Source organism: Bufo gargarizans, chromosome 10 (assembly GCF_014858855.1).
Source record: "Bufo gargarizans isolate SCDJY-AF-19 chromosome 10, ASM1485885v1, whole genome shotgun sequence".
Lineage (NCBI taxonomy): Eukaryota > Metazoa > Chordata > Amphibia > Anura > Bufonidae > Bufo > Bufo gargarizans.
In genome coordinates, this window is record NC_058089.1 from 20,704,610 (window position 1) to 20,720,321 (window position 15,712).

Below are 15,712 nucleotides of genomic sequence, written 5' to 3' on the forward strand. Positions count from 1 at the left end.
GCCGTGCATGTCTGTATCTCTCTAGCCCAAAACTTGGTGACAGAATCCCTTTAATAAGTTGTGGTACAACCACATGTGTTGAAGAAGCCTGGTTCTGCGGCTCATCCAATGCAAGTGAACAACTCTGGCACCTTTTATTGTCCTGCTTAGCAAGGTTGATGGAGGTTGAACCCTTGCCAATGGAAAATCGTTTACCTATCCTAGACTAGGCCACCAATGTTATATTCCTGAAGAACCCATTGACAGGGGTTAAAACAAAACAGTCTACAAAACAGTTGTAATCTATATACAAATGGAATCAAGCCAACATGGGAAAAATGATATCCATGAATCCCTGAAAATGGACCCCCTTTGACATTGATGCATGCAAATAACTACATCTGTTATACAATCCATCATCTGTTCCATATGTTTAATGTCAAAATGAATGTTCAATATAGCATAGATATTTCTCCCATCTGCTTTCCCATTAGGTCTGGAGTTCGCATCACGATCCGTCAGAAGAACAGAAAAAAATAGCTTCCTGTATTTTAAGCTTTCGTTATACATATTTTGCATCAGTTTTAGCCATTTCTGTCTGAGATCCATTATTTTAAATAGAATAAAAGGAAAAAGAGAGCACTAAATACAGTGTATTTTCTTCTAAATTCCTCCCCTATTTTGTCTCATTTTGCTGTTCAGCATTCTGGTAGTCTGTCTCACAGAACAGGGAAACTCGGCAGGCTACATCCTTTCCTATCTGTTTGCTTTCTGGAGCAGAAACTATTTAAGGGAGTTTGAAACAGCCAAGTCTTTCAGGTTATAGTTTTGTTCACATTGCATTCTAACTTTATGTTCGGCACATATACTGGTTAAATCTTTTTGATGTATGCTTAAAACCGAAAACCTGAATGTATACAACTGTAAAACATACACTTTCATACTTGTAAAAATGTTTTACTGTATACCTGCTCACGCCAGGTCTAAATAAGTGGGCATGGTGTGGGTGGGGAAGAGGATGGGCCGTCAGACCTGTCTCATTTACCATTTTCTACAAAAAGGTCTAAATATAAGGCAGCTAGAAAGTTGTCTTACATTTAGAACTAGCGCTGGATGCGCCAAACTTATAAGGAGGTTGGCTTAGCCAGCTTAGCGCTTTATTAAGACAGGCATCTAAAACGCTGGTCTTAATAAATGTCCGCCTGAACACAGTTTATTTCTTCTTAATTGCCTCCTCCTCTATTTTGTTTCATTTAGCTATTAAAACTCAGAAATATATAGATACAGCCAGGTTCATAAATATTGGGACATGGACACAATTCTAACATTTTTGGCTCCATACACCACCACAATGGATTTGAAATGAAACTAACAAGATGTGCTTTAACTGCAGACTGTCAGCTATAATTTGAGGGTATTTACATCCAAAGCAGGGAACGGTGTAGGAATTACAACAGTTTGCATATGTGTCTCCCACTTGTTAAGGAACCAAAAGTAATGGGACAGAATAATAATCATAAATCAAACTTTAACTTTTTAATACTTGGTTGCAAATCTTTTGCAGTCAATTACAACCTGAAGTCTGGAACGCATAGACATTACCAGACGCTGGGTTTCATCCCTGGTGATGCTCTGCCAACCCTCTACTGCAACTGTCTTTAGTTCCTGCTTGTTCTTGGGGCATTTTCCCTTCAGTTTTGTCTTCAGCAAATGAAATGCATGCTCAATCGGATTCAGGTCAGGTGATTGACTTGGCCATTGCATAACATTCCACTTCTTTCCCTTAAAAAACTCTTTGGTTGCTTTTGCAGTATGCTTTGGGTCATTGTCCATCTGCACTGTGAAGCGCCGTCCAATGAGTTCTGAAGCATTTGGCTGAATATGAGCAGATAATATTGCCCGAAACACTTCAGAATTCATCCTGCTGCTTTTGTCAGCAGTTACATCATCAAGAAATACAAGAGAACCAGTTCCATTGGCAGCCATACATGCCCACGCCATGACACTACCACCACCATGCTTCACTGATGAGGTGCTATGCTTAGGATCATGAGCAGTTCCTTTCCTTCTCCATACTCTTCTCTTCCCATCACTCTGGTACAAGTTGATCTTGGTCTCATCTGTCCATAGGATGTTGTTCCAGAACTGTGAAGGCTTTTTTAGAAGTTGTTTGGCAAACTCTAATCTGGCATTCCTGTTTTTGAGGCTCACCAATGGTTTACATCTTGTGGTGAACCCTCTGTATTCACTCTGGTGAAGTCTTCTCTTGATTGTTGACTTTGACACACATACACCTACCCCCTGGAGAGTGTTCTTGATCTGGCCAACTGTTGTGAAGGGTGTTTTCTTCACCAGGGAAATAATTCTTCGGTCATCCACCACAGTTGTTTTCCGTGGTCTTCTGGGTCTTTTGGTGTTGCAGAGCTCACCGGTGCGTTCCTTCTTTTTAAGAATGTTTCAAACAGTTGTTTTGGCCGCGCCTAATGTTTTTGCTATCTCTCTGATGGGTTTGTTTTGTTTTTTTAAGCCTAATGATGGCTTGCTTCACTGATAGTGACAGCTCTTTGGATCTCATCTTGAGAGTTGACAACAACAGATTCCAAATGCAAATAGCAGACTTGAAATGAACTCTGGAACTTTTATCTGCTCATTGTATTTGGGATAATGAGGGAATAACACACACCTGGCCATGAAACAGCTGAGAAGCCAATTGTTCCATTACTTTTGGTTCCTTAACAAGTGGGAAGCACATATGCAAACTGTTGTAATCCTATTTCTGGCTGTAAGACAGCTGGCAGCAGCAGGAGCCTCCTTCCTCAAAGAATCTTAAAGGTTATATAAGCTGATTTATCAGCAGGATTCCTACAATACTGTTTCCTTCAGGAACATGTAGAAAATCCGGCTGGCTGACAAACAGTGGGGAGATCTATGGGACCACTCAACCTATGCATGTACACCGAACATTCCCACCAGTCTCAATGTCAGCATAGCCATAGTACTTTGCTCAAAAGCTTGAAAGCTGGAACGTCTAATAAATATTAGCATTGTTGGCTATCATATGAGCAGCATGTCTGTAACCCAAAATATCAGAAGCCAACATCCAATTTAGTTCCGGGCAGCAACAGCAAATATTCATGTAGCAGGTTGCGGTCTGTATGATTTTATCAAGCTGTGAATTTCATCTACTTTGCATTGAGTCGGTCTGAATTACTAACTGTAATAGGATGTTCAATGACTCATTACTGTGATCTGCTTGCAAAGGAGCTCTAATAACATTGCTGACATTAACTTCGACTAAAAAGGAAGAAAATCTTTTGCACCATTTCTGAGGATTTAGTGTAATTTTCCTATGAAAGTGTTGGATAATTGGCATTTAAAGAGAATAGTAGGCCATTAAATTGCCTAAAGATTCAGCAGTATTGACTGAATGGGGGAGTGATATTAAAACCAGCGGCGTATTAATTAAGTCACTGTTAATAAACATTTCAGAAGTTACGGTGGCTGTGCTGAAGACGAAATACCAGATATGTGCATCCACCTGACAGTCTGGGTTTATTCATTAACCTTTACATTGTTTGCACAGAGGATTTCACAAAGCAGGACTATACTCCAATCAGCCGTAATATTACCGACAGATGAAGTAAATAACGCTATTTTGTGTCCAATTAATCAAATTCATTACAAATTTCCAAATAAGTTTCTTATTCAGTCAATCCAAAATTTCTCAAAGGGCATCTGCCCTTTTAGAGATCTGGAGACAAAGAAGATGAAGAAGGATCTCATGTCCTCAGGCCGACGGGTTTGCCCATAATACTTTGCAGGCAGCCTAAACCGGTCATGAGGAACTATAGAAGGGATACACTGATGACTAGATGGATGAATCATAGACACTGATAACTAAGTGGAGGAGTCATACACCCAACATCCCAACCAGGAAATGCATGTGTTTTCCAGGGTCATACGTAGGAGAGATAGGACGTCTGACAGAAACAGATACATTGTCATTGCTACATGTACTTTTGGCGGTGAAAGTGGTGGAGAAATATATATATATATATATATATATATATAGATAGAGATATAGATAGATAGATAGAGATATATATATATATATATATATTTATTATTTAAGGAGGTTTTCCATAGTTTACATATTTATGGCCTATTCTCAGGAACGGTCATCAACGTGATCGGGGGGTGTCCTACTCCCAGCACCCGATCAGCTGTTTGAGGAAGCCACTGCACTCTCCATAGATCTGATGATCATCACAGCCTCCACATAGCTTAGCAAGCACAGTGCCACCCATTGGATAGCGGTTGTGCTTGGTATTGGTACAGTGGAATGGGACTGAGCCATGCCTAGACCAAGTGACTGATGAGTGTAACAGCACATGGCCTAGGAAGAGGCTTAAGCGCTCATAGAGCAACATAGCCTCTTCATACAGATAATCAGAAGGGGTGCCTGTAGTCGGACACCTACCAATCTGATATTGATGACCTTTCCTTAGGATAGGCCATCAATATAAAAATCCCAGAGAACCCCTTTAAAATAACACCAAACCTGTTGATACTCCCCAAAAGGGAAACTTTTGGACTGCTTGGATTTCTTCATCCGATAGGATTCCGATGTGGTATCTGCCCAACTCATTTTTTGATTTTTTTTTTTTAACAGCTTAAAAATTGGCTGTTTGCTACTGTCAGTCTTCTACAAGTTAACCCGTAGCCCACCTACGTGGACCTAAGTGGATCTCCAGAGACACTTTTTTCACATGGTCTGGGGTAATGCAAAATTTCTGCGCGCTGGAATGAGGTTCACAAACTCCAACCATGTGGGAGTTCTCTTCTGGTCAGTGTACTTGCAATAATAGGAGAAATTGGATAGACTCGCAAGCCCCACCACAGACACCGTTCTTAGACAAGCTCATATTTTTATTTACCATGGATTGAGTGAAAACAACTGTTAATAAAGAGCTTAGGGTCAAAATGTTTTTTTTTTATATGGGAAAGTTTCATAGCTATTCTCCCAGACCACATTCAGAATAAAGTCAAAGGTCACTTCAAATACGTTACCTGATATCTGGAACGTGAAATGCAAGGTGATCACCTGATTTGAGTCACTTTGCATGTTATATGGCACCACTTTTTTTTGTTCCATAAAACATAAAAAAAAATATAATAAGCACAAATAGAAAATGCTCTAACAGCATCATAACTATGCAAATGGAATCACCCCCCCCCCCAAAAAAAACTAATTAAATATTTTTATTATTTTTATTAATCAAAAATATGTCCCACATTCCCCATATTTCTTCTAATCTTGCCAATTTATCATATCTAACTGCATCTAATCTTTCCCCACATTTAATTAAATTTATTCTTTCCATCAAATCCTCTAATTTAAGAACAGAAATCTTCCAATTCCTAGCCAGGTATTATTAGCCAGCTGCCAGTATATGTTGAATCCAATTATTAATTTTCTTGGGAACCGTATCTAAGTCCATTCCCAATAGACACACTTTTCCCTGTATTCTTTTTGAAACATTACTTGTTCTCCATTTTAATGTGAACAAAGACGATAGCATTGTATGATGCATTGGATCACTGTTCCCGAATGTTGTCCAAGTCTCCAATCGATTACCTGTGGCACTTTCTTTGAAGATCCTGTGTTGTTGTGTTACCACTGCTTTCATCCACAGCCTTTATCTTTAACCACTTGAACTTTTAACATCTGCCTTTCCCAAGACAGTTTGGGACAGTTAGCCTACATCATGTTGCCCTTTTTGATGGTTTTGTTTGGAACAAATTAAATACATTTTCCTATTTAACTATTAAAAAAACCCACATTGTTTTGCTTTTTGCCCCCTAACAGAGCTCCCTAATAGTGTTGGTGTCTCAGTGGGTGGCCTCCTACATCTGTTGAGTTACCAGTGGACCGTATACGGTATTGTCCCATACTATCTGACCAATAGAAAATGCTACATTCTAGGTACAAATAGTTAAAACCTGTTATTTTCAACTTCATATTAAAACTGTGGTCCCTATAAACATATACAAATTGCACACAATGTACCGGTGATTTACGACTATTTCAGCAATCAGCCACTGTAGAATAATTGTTGCTTAAAGCTACCTGTGAACATTGCAATATTTGGCTGACGGATGAAATAGAGGTGAATTACTCCTACACGTCTATCATATAGTGATTTGTGTCTGTGTGTGCATGGCTTCCATAGCTTTCTATACTTTATTTTTCAGCAGGAGGACCTTTCACTTTGTACTGGAATAAGCTAACATAATAGCATTATAAAGAACATAGCCATTATAGTCCCCCTCATCTGAAATGCTTTGTGTACAGTTAGGTAAAGAAGGTTAACGCCATTCTGTCCATCCATGTAGTTGTACAGCTTTTCCATTCGATTTGCTATCAACCCTTTAGTGTTTTGTTCGTAAAGGGACACTGTCAAAAAGGGCTATTTTTTAAGACTTTTTGGCTGTTATTCTTAATCATTCCAGCAGTACTGTGCCTATGAAAATTAAACACAAACTGTTGTCTATCTAAAGCAGTCAGCAGAGAGAAATATATGCATAGGATACCCATTGTTTGTTTACTTCTGCTGTTAGGGAAATGAAATCTTTTAGTAAAATAATACATTAGTAGAATTGGGATAACTGAGCTCTTGATAGGCCTAAATAAAGATGCCCACAGAACAAAGACTCCTGGAAGTGATTATATGACCTCCAAAGAGCTCTGATCTCAACATCATCAAGTCTGTCTGGGATTACCGTACATGAAGAGACAGATGGATCTGAACAAGCCTACATTCACAGAAGATAGGTGGTCAGTTCTAGTGATGGACGACAATCGGCCGGGACGTTTCGCAAACGCGCGTTTCCGAACAAATGTTCGTGAACTGCATGTTAGCGGCGGGTCCCATTCGCTTTAATGGCAGGCAAACCTGAAAAACCATCAGGTCAATTTGCAGCCACCAAATACTTACTAGAGGTGCACAAATAGTCTCACAACATGCACAGTAACATACCAAAGGGGGGTCAGGGCAAAAGTTTCCACAAAAAATATGTATTTTAATCAGGGGCCATTTTTATGCGTCTTAAAGGGAAACTCTAAAAATGTGCCCTGCTGGAGCCTAGAAATCTTTTATTTAAGGCCACGGGAGAACGGGCCCCAAAAATTAGGCATTCACCTGACAGAAAAGAACAAGTGATTATGTGGCTGGAGGTATATTAGGCGGTCAGTGGATAACAATTTTACTGCAGGCCAGTGGAGTACATGCCCCAAACATTAGGCATTCACCGGAAAGAAAAGAACAAGTGATTATGTGGCTGGAGTTACATTAGGCGGTCACTGAATTTGGCTTTTATGCCGCTATATACAGTCGTGGCCAAAAGTTTTGAGAATTACATAAATATTGGAAATTGGAAAAGCTGCTGCTTAAGTTTTTATAATAGCAATTTGCATATACTCCAGAATGTTATGAAGAGTGAACAGATGAATTGCATAGTCCTTCTTTGCCATGAAAATTAACTTAATCCCAAAAAAAACTTTCCACTGCATTTCATTGCTGTCATTAAAGGACCTTCTGAGATCATTTCAGTAATCGTCTTGTTAACTCAGGTGACAATGTTGACGAGCACAAGGCTGGAGATCATTATGTCAGGCTGATTGGGTTAAAATGGCAGACTTGACCTGTTAAAAGGAGGGTGATGCTTGAAATCATTGTTCTTCCATTGTTAACCATGGTGACCTGCAAAGAAACGCGTGCAGCCATCATTGCGTTGCATAAAAATGACTTCACAGGCAAGGATATTGTGGCTACTAAGATTGCACCTCAATCAACAATTTATAGGATCATCAAGAACTTCAAGGAAAGAGGTTCAATTCTTGTTAAGAAGGCTTCAGGGCGTCCAAGAAAGTCCAGCAAGCGCCAGGATCGTCTCCTAAAGAGGATTCAGCTGCGGGATCGGAGTGCCACCAGTGCAGAGCTTGCTCAGGAATGGCAGCAGGTAGGTGTGAGCGCATCTGTACGCGCAGTGAGGCGAAGACTTTTGGAAGATAACCCCGTGTCAAGAAGGGCAGCAAAGAAGCCACTTCTCTCCAAAAAAAACATCAGGGACAGATTGATCTTCTGCAGAAAATATGGTGAATGGACTGCTGAGGACTGGGGCAAAGTCATATTCTCCGATGAAGCCCCTTTCCGATTGTTTGGGGCATCAGGAAAAAGGCTTGTCCGGAGAAGAAAAGGTGAGCGCTACCATCAGTCCTGTGTCATGCCAACAGTAAAGCATCCTGAGACCATTCATGTGTGGGGTTGCTTCTCATCCAAGGGAGTGGGCTCACTCACAATTTTGCCCAAAAACACAGCCATGAATAAAGAATGATACCAAAACACCCTCCAACAGCAACTTCTTCCAACAATCCAACAACAGTTTGGTGAAGAACAATGCATTTTCCAGCACGATGGAGCACCGTGCCATAAGGCAAAAGTGATAACTAAGTGGCTCGGGGACCAAAACGTTGACATTTTGGGTCCATGGCCTGGAAACTCCCCAGATCTTAATCCCATTGAGAACTTGTGGTCAATCCTCAAGAGGCGGGTGGACAAACAAAAACCCACTAATTCTGACAAACTCCAAGAAGTGATTATGAAAGAATGGGTTGCTATCAGTCAGGAATTGGCCCAGAAGTTGATTGAGAGCATGCCCAGTCGAATTGCAGAGGTCCTGAAAAAGAAGGGCCAACACTGTAAATACTGACTCTTTGCATAAATATCATGTAATTGTCGATAAAAGCCTTTGAAACGTATGAAGTGTGTGTAATTATATTTAACTACATCACAGAAACAAAGATCTAAAAGCAGTTTAGCAGCAAACTTTGTGAAAACTAATATTTGTGTCATTTTCAAAAATTTTGTCCACGACTGTATACATAAGACAAGGACCATTCTTTGTGTGGGCTGGCATGAGGAAATTCAATTACACGTGGTTGTCCCAGGTGTTGAATTCCTCAGAGATCCATGCCTCATTCATTTTTAGAAATGTGAGGTAGTCCACACTGTCATGAGCAAGGCGAGTGCGCTTATCCGTCAAGATACCCCCTGCTGCGCTGAAAGTCCTTTCGGACAGGACAGTCGATGAGGGGGAAAGCCAAAAGTTCCTTGGCAAATTGTGCCAGCTCTGGCCACAGGTCAAGCCTGCTCACCCAGTAGTCCAGGGGTTTCTCACTTCTCAGAGCGTCCAGATCGGTCGTTAACCTGATGTAGTCGGACACCTGTCAGTCTAGGCGTTCCCTGAGGCTGGATCCGGAGGACGGCTGTCGATGGGTTGGCTGCAAGAATGATCTTATATCCGAAGTGACCAACACCTCTTCAAACCGGCCTCTTCTTGCAGGCACTGTAGGATTGGTACCCTCACCTGTTTTGCTGTGGGTGGGAATACCTCTGCCAGTGCCCGCAACAGCAGAATGCAGCATCTCTTGCAGCAAGGCCTGGAAATGCTGCATTCTGACAGCCCTCTGTGATGCTGGTAACATGTCCACCATTTTGTGTTTGTACCGGGGGTCTAAGTACGTTGCCACCCAGTACTGGTCCTTGCCTTATATGCTTTTTATACGGGGGTCCCTCTTCAAACACTGGAGCATAAAGGCCCCCATTTGCACTAAATTAGAAGCGGTGGAGCGCCCTGGTTCCTGCTTATCGCACAGGAGAATGTCGTCCTCGGTCTCCTCCCCCCCAGCGATGGACAACACCATGGATCCCCGAAAAGTTGAAAGTTTCCCTCTAAGCCTGCTCTTCTTGCTCCTCCTCCTCCCCCGAGCCACCATCCTCCTCCTCTTCAGACTCCTGCTGGCTTGTCTCAGATGGAGTAGCCCCCCTGGGAATTAATTCAGCATTGCGATTTCCTCATCTTCCAACTCCTGCTCCTCGACGGCTTGATCAATGACACGATGCAATGCACGCTCCAGAAAGAAGGCGTAAGGTACGATGTCACTGATGGTGCCCTGGCTATGACTGACCAGTTTGGTGATCTCATAAAATGGCCACGTAAGTCTGCATGCATCGCAAATGAGCAGCCACTGGCACGGTGAAAAGAAACCAATCTCCCCAGAACCTGTCCTGCTGCAGAGTTCGTACAGGTAGTCATTAACGGCACGTTGCTGCTGGAGCAGCCTATCAAGCATATACAAGGTAGAGTTCCAGCACGTCAGGCTGGCACAAATCAGACGTCTGACGGGCAGGTGGTGTCGCCGCTGAACGTCAGCAAGGCGAGCCATGGCCGTGTAAGAAATTCTAAAATGGCCAGAGATTTTCCTGGCCTGCCGCAATACATCCTGGCCCCCGGGGTATTTGGCAACGAATCGCTGCACGACTAAGTTCAGGACGTGTGCCATGCATGGCACGTGTGTCATTTTGCCCTGTTTTAGCACACTCAGCAGATTGGCACCGTTGTCGCACACCACTTTACCAACTGTCAAATTGAGCAGGGTTAGCCACTGATCGGCCTGTGATTTCAGAACTGAAAGCAGTGCAGGACCGGTGTGGCTCTTGGCTTCCAGGCACAACAGCCGCAGCACAGCATGGCAACGTCTCACCTGGCACGTCTAATAGGTTCTGGGGAGCTTGGGGAGTGCAGTGGAAGAGGCGCTAGCAGTGGAAAAGGAGGAGTCAGCCATGGAGGAGATGGAGGATGAAGGAGGAGGAGGAGAAGAAGAGGCAGGCCTGCATGCAATCCGTAGTGGCAACACCAAATCCACACGGGTGCCACAGGTTAAATGCTTGACGGCCGTCAGAAGGTTCACCCAGTGGTCAGTAAAAGTTATGTACCTTCCCTGCCCGTGTTTGCTAGACTAAGTGTCTGTGATCAGATGCATCTTGGCATCGACACTGTGTGCCAGAGATATATTCACTTCCCGCTGAACATGGCCATATAGCTCTGGGATGCCCTTCTGGGATAAATATTTCCTTCCGGGGACCTTCCATTGCGGTGTGCCAATGGCCACAAATTTTCGAAAGGCCTCCGAGTCCACCAGTTTATATGGCAGTAGTTGGCGGGCTAGCAGTTCCGACAAGCCAGCAGTCAGCCGTTGGGCAAGAGGGTTATCCAGCGCCATCAACTTTTTACGCTCGAACATTTGGGCCACAGAAGCCTGCCTTCTGCCAGATGAATGCGACGATGGCACGGTGGAAGGTGGAGTGGAGGACAAATGAGAGGAGAAGGAGAAGAGGCAGGATGTGGAGCACCGGGAGTGTGGCTTTGTGGGTTCTGATGGCGTTGCTCCCACTGGGCTCGATGATGGGAGGCCAGGTGCCTTCCTAAGGCAGTAGTCCTTAGGTGAGTGCTGGGCTTACCATAACTTATGCGTTGACAGCACAGGCTGAAGATGGCAACACTACTGTCAGCAGCTGAAACATTTAAAAAAGCCCACTCTGCTGAGCCATGTGACGGCGTTCTGGGAGTGCAAGATGTGACCGTGCATGGTGGATGTCTCGCTCCAGATACATTTGCAGTCTGCTTTTTACCTCCTATGCACTGCGAGTTCTGCCTGCTTCTCCTCCTCCTCTCTATCTGCTGCTCCGTCTCTCCCTCTGAACTCCCCTCCTCTTCCTCTCTTGTGGGCACTAATGTGATGTACATCGACATGTCATCATCGTCACCTTCACCACCACTGACATTAGAGATCTCGGAGTAGGCATCAACTGTAAGGACCACTCTCCTTGGACTGATCTGTGTACTGTTGTCAGACTGCTGGGTGGCAGCCGTTGATACCTCCTCTTCCTAATCCAATGCCAAGAATAGCTGCGCATCGGTAAGGTCTGGGAATGGATGTTAAAATAATTCCTCTGACTTGAGTGGAGGGGCTATTTTGGTGGTGGTGGTGGTGTCTTTGGGGGTGCACAAAGCAGAGAGTGAGGAGGGTGCAGATACAGAGGATGAGAAGGCTGCAGAAGTGGAAGGCAGAGTGAGTCACTCAACCAACTTTGGTGCGTCCTTAGACGTAATCGCACGCACCTTCTCCAACTTCCCACTTAGGATCCGGCATGGTGCACCTGCCCGACGCCTACCACCCCTGCAGAACGGCCTGCCTCTTCCTCTATCTTTAATTTTCAAAATGACCCTGTGCCAAAGTCCCTAGAGAAGAGCAGTATTTGTGGAAGGTATATCGCAGGCCTCAATCAGTATTTGGTGGAAGCCGATGTATCGCACCCCTCAATCAGTATTTTGTGGAAGCAGGTATATAGAACCCCTGAATCAATATTTGGTGAAAGCAGATATATTGCACCCCTCAATCAGTATTTTGTGGAAGCCGGTGTATCGCAGGCCTCAATCAATATTTGATGGAAGCAGGTATATTGCACCCCTCAATCAGTATTTTGTGGAAGCCGGTGTATCGCAGGCCTCAATCAGTATTTGGTGGAAGCCGATGTATCGCACCCCTCAATCAGTATTTTGTGGAAGCAGGTATATAGAACCACTTAATCAATATTTTGTAGATGCAGGTATATCGCACCCCTCAATCAGTATTTTGTGGAAGCAGGTATATAGAACCTCTTAATCAGTATTTTGTAGAACCAGGTATATCACACCCCTCAATCAGTATTTTGTGGAAACAGGTATATAGAACTCCTGAATTAATATTTAGTGAAAGAAGGTATATCACACCCCTCAATCAGTATTTTGTGGAAGCAGGTATATAGAACCCCTTACTCAATATTTTGTGGAAGCAGGTATATCGCACCCCTCAATCAGTATTTTGTGGAAGAGGTATATAGAACCCCTTAATCAACATTTTGTAGAAGCAGGTATATCACACCCCTCAATCAGTATTTTGTGGAAACAGGTATATAGAACCCCTGAGTAAATATTTTGTAGAAGCAGGTATATCGCACCCCTCAATCAGTATTTTGTGGAAGCCTATGTATCGTAGGCCTCAATCAATATTTGGTGGAAGCAGGTATATCGCACTTCTCAATCAGTGATTTGTGAAAGCAGGTATATAGAACCCCTTAATCAGTATTTTGTAGAAGCAGGTATATCACACCCTTCAATCAGTAATTTGTGGAAACAGGTTCATAGAACCTCTGAATCAATATTTGGTGGAAGCAGGTATATTGCACCCCTCAATCAGTATTTTGTGGAAACAGGTATATAGAACCCCTGAATAAATATTTGGTGGAAGCAGGTATATCGCACCCCTCAATCAGTATTTTGTTAAAGCAGGTATAGAGAACCGCTTAATCAATATTTGGTGGAAGCAAGTATATCGCAGGCCTCAATCAGTATTTGGTGGAAGCCGATGTATCGCTTGCCTCAATCAATATTTGGTGGAAGCACGTATATCGCACCCCTCAATGAGTCTTTTGTGGAAGCAGGTATATAGAACCCCTTAATCAGTACTTTGTAGAAGCAGGTATATCGCACCCCTCAATCAGTATTTTGTGGAAACAGGAATATAGAACCCCTGAATCAATATTTGGAAGCAGGTATATCGCACCCCTCAATCAGTATTTTGTGGAAACAGGTATATAGAACTCCTGAATCAATATTTGGTTGAAGCAGCTATATCACACCCCTCAATCAGTATTTTGTAGAAGCAGGTATATAGAACCCCTTAATCAGTATTTTGTGGAAGCAGGTATAGCGCACTTTTCAATCACTTTTTTTTGGGCAACAGGTATATCACACCCGGAGCAAACAGTTGTTCCAATAACGCTTGTCCCTCTTTATACCTGAGGTATCACAGCAGAACCGCTGCACAATACAAATGCACTACAAAATACTTTCTATGTTAGAAAGTATATTATAGGTATCTCACAACCCTCAATCAGTTTTTTGGGGGGCATCAGGTATATAACACCAGTTGCAATTAATTATTCCAATAGCATTTGTCCCTCTATATAGCTGTGGTATCGCAGCAGAACCGCAATCAACTGCTGCATAATACAAATGCACTATAATATACTTTCTATGTTAGAAAGTATATTATAAGTTTATCACACCCCTTAGTATATCACACCTATCGATATCACACCTATACCAGTCCTTAAAAGGACTTTTGTGGCCCTATTAGCTAGCGTTTGGTGTCCCTAACAGTCTGCCCCTACTCCACAAAGCAACCTCTCGCCACACTGGCAAAACACAGAATATAAAATGGCTGCCAGATCGAGTTCTGTGATAGGGTGGGGGTGTGTCCATGTGCTGGAACGTCTCAACTGGCTGTCCTGTCCCACCTGATGGATGTGTCATGGGTCAAAGTTCAGCGCAATGCAAAATAATATGGCTCCGGCGGACATCGCCATATGTTCGCATGTTCGACGAATCGCGAACGAGCAAAGTTTGCAGCGAAACGACCGCCGGGCGAACTGCAAGGTCATCTCTAGTCATTTCTCCAAAAACTGTGTGCAAGTGTACCTTGAAGAACTTTTTTTAAGGGCAAAGGGTCGTCACACCAAATATTGATTTGATTCAGATTTATAATTTGCTCATTCACTTTGCATTTTGTTAATTGATAAAAATAAGAGACAGAAAGAGAGAGAGTTTTATAAATTGTAACAAAATGGATTACATACATAACAGATCCCCGTTATGAAAAGCATTCTCTATGTATTTTTGCTGATGGATAAAAAAGTTGCACAGTTTATCCCTGAAATTATTATTATTATTTTTATTATCATTATCCTGAGGTTCACCCGGCCAGTCAGGAACGTTTTGGGATATCATGCTTCTATTTCTATGATCTTAAAGCTCAGCACAAAAAAAGAATGCTGAGCTGTCAGCCATTGATATCTGCTTGTACATTGACATTGGTTTAATACTTGAACGTGAAATGGCCTGGAAATCCTTCTGGTGTATGAAAATGTCTCACCTACTTTGATGAGCAGGTAGATAACCGGCCAAAGAAGATTTGTATTATAACCTGGCTGGAAGTGAATTGGATAGTGGATATTAAGAACAATAAAGCATTAACATATAATTAAAGATATAAAGTAAGAGACATGACATGAGGCTATCGCAGGGGCATCGTTAGGTCAACACATTCGGATGTTTTGACCAGTGCCCTGAATGTTATGCGGGCACTGGCAGGGCCGGCCGGCGCTCTGACTCGCCTGCGCTACACCGGCCCTGCCGCTCACATATATTTATAAACTCTAAACTGTAATCCTAATCCGCCTGCAGACTTAACTTAACTTGAAATCAGCGCTCATCTCATTACTAGATTCTTACTCAGCTCCGGTAACAGCAGGCAGTGCGGGTGGCGCTCGCTCACTGACGTCAGGCGCCTGCTCCTCCCTGGAGCGTGACATCTGTGAGTGAGCACCGCCCGCACTGCCTGTTACTGGAGCTGACTAGCTGAAAGTAAGATAGTAAAGACTAGAGATGAGCTCTGATTTAAAGTTAAAGTTGCAGGATATGGATTAGGATTACAGTTTTAAATGTACACTCCAATGAGCGGCGGGGAGGGGGATCCGTGGATGGCACTGTTATGGGGAGGGGGATCTGTGGATGGCACTGTTATGTGGAGGGGGATCTGTGGATGGCACTGTTATGTGGAGGGGGATCTGTGGATGGCACTGTTATGGGGAGGGGGATCTGTGGATGGCACTGTTATGGGGAGGGGGATCTGTGGATGGCACTGTTATGGAGGATCTCTGGATGGCACAGTCCTGTATGCTGGTGCTGCACTGGTAGCATTTTTGGCTATTATATTGAGTGGACCTGG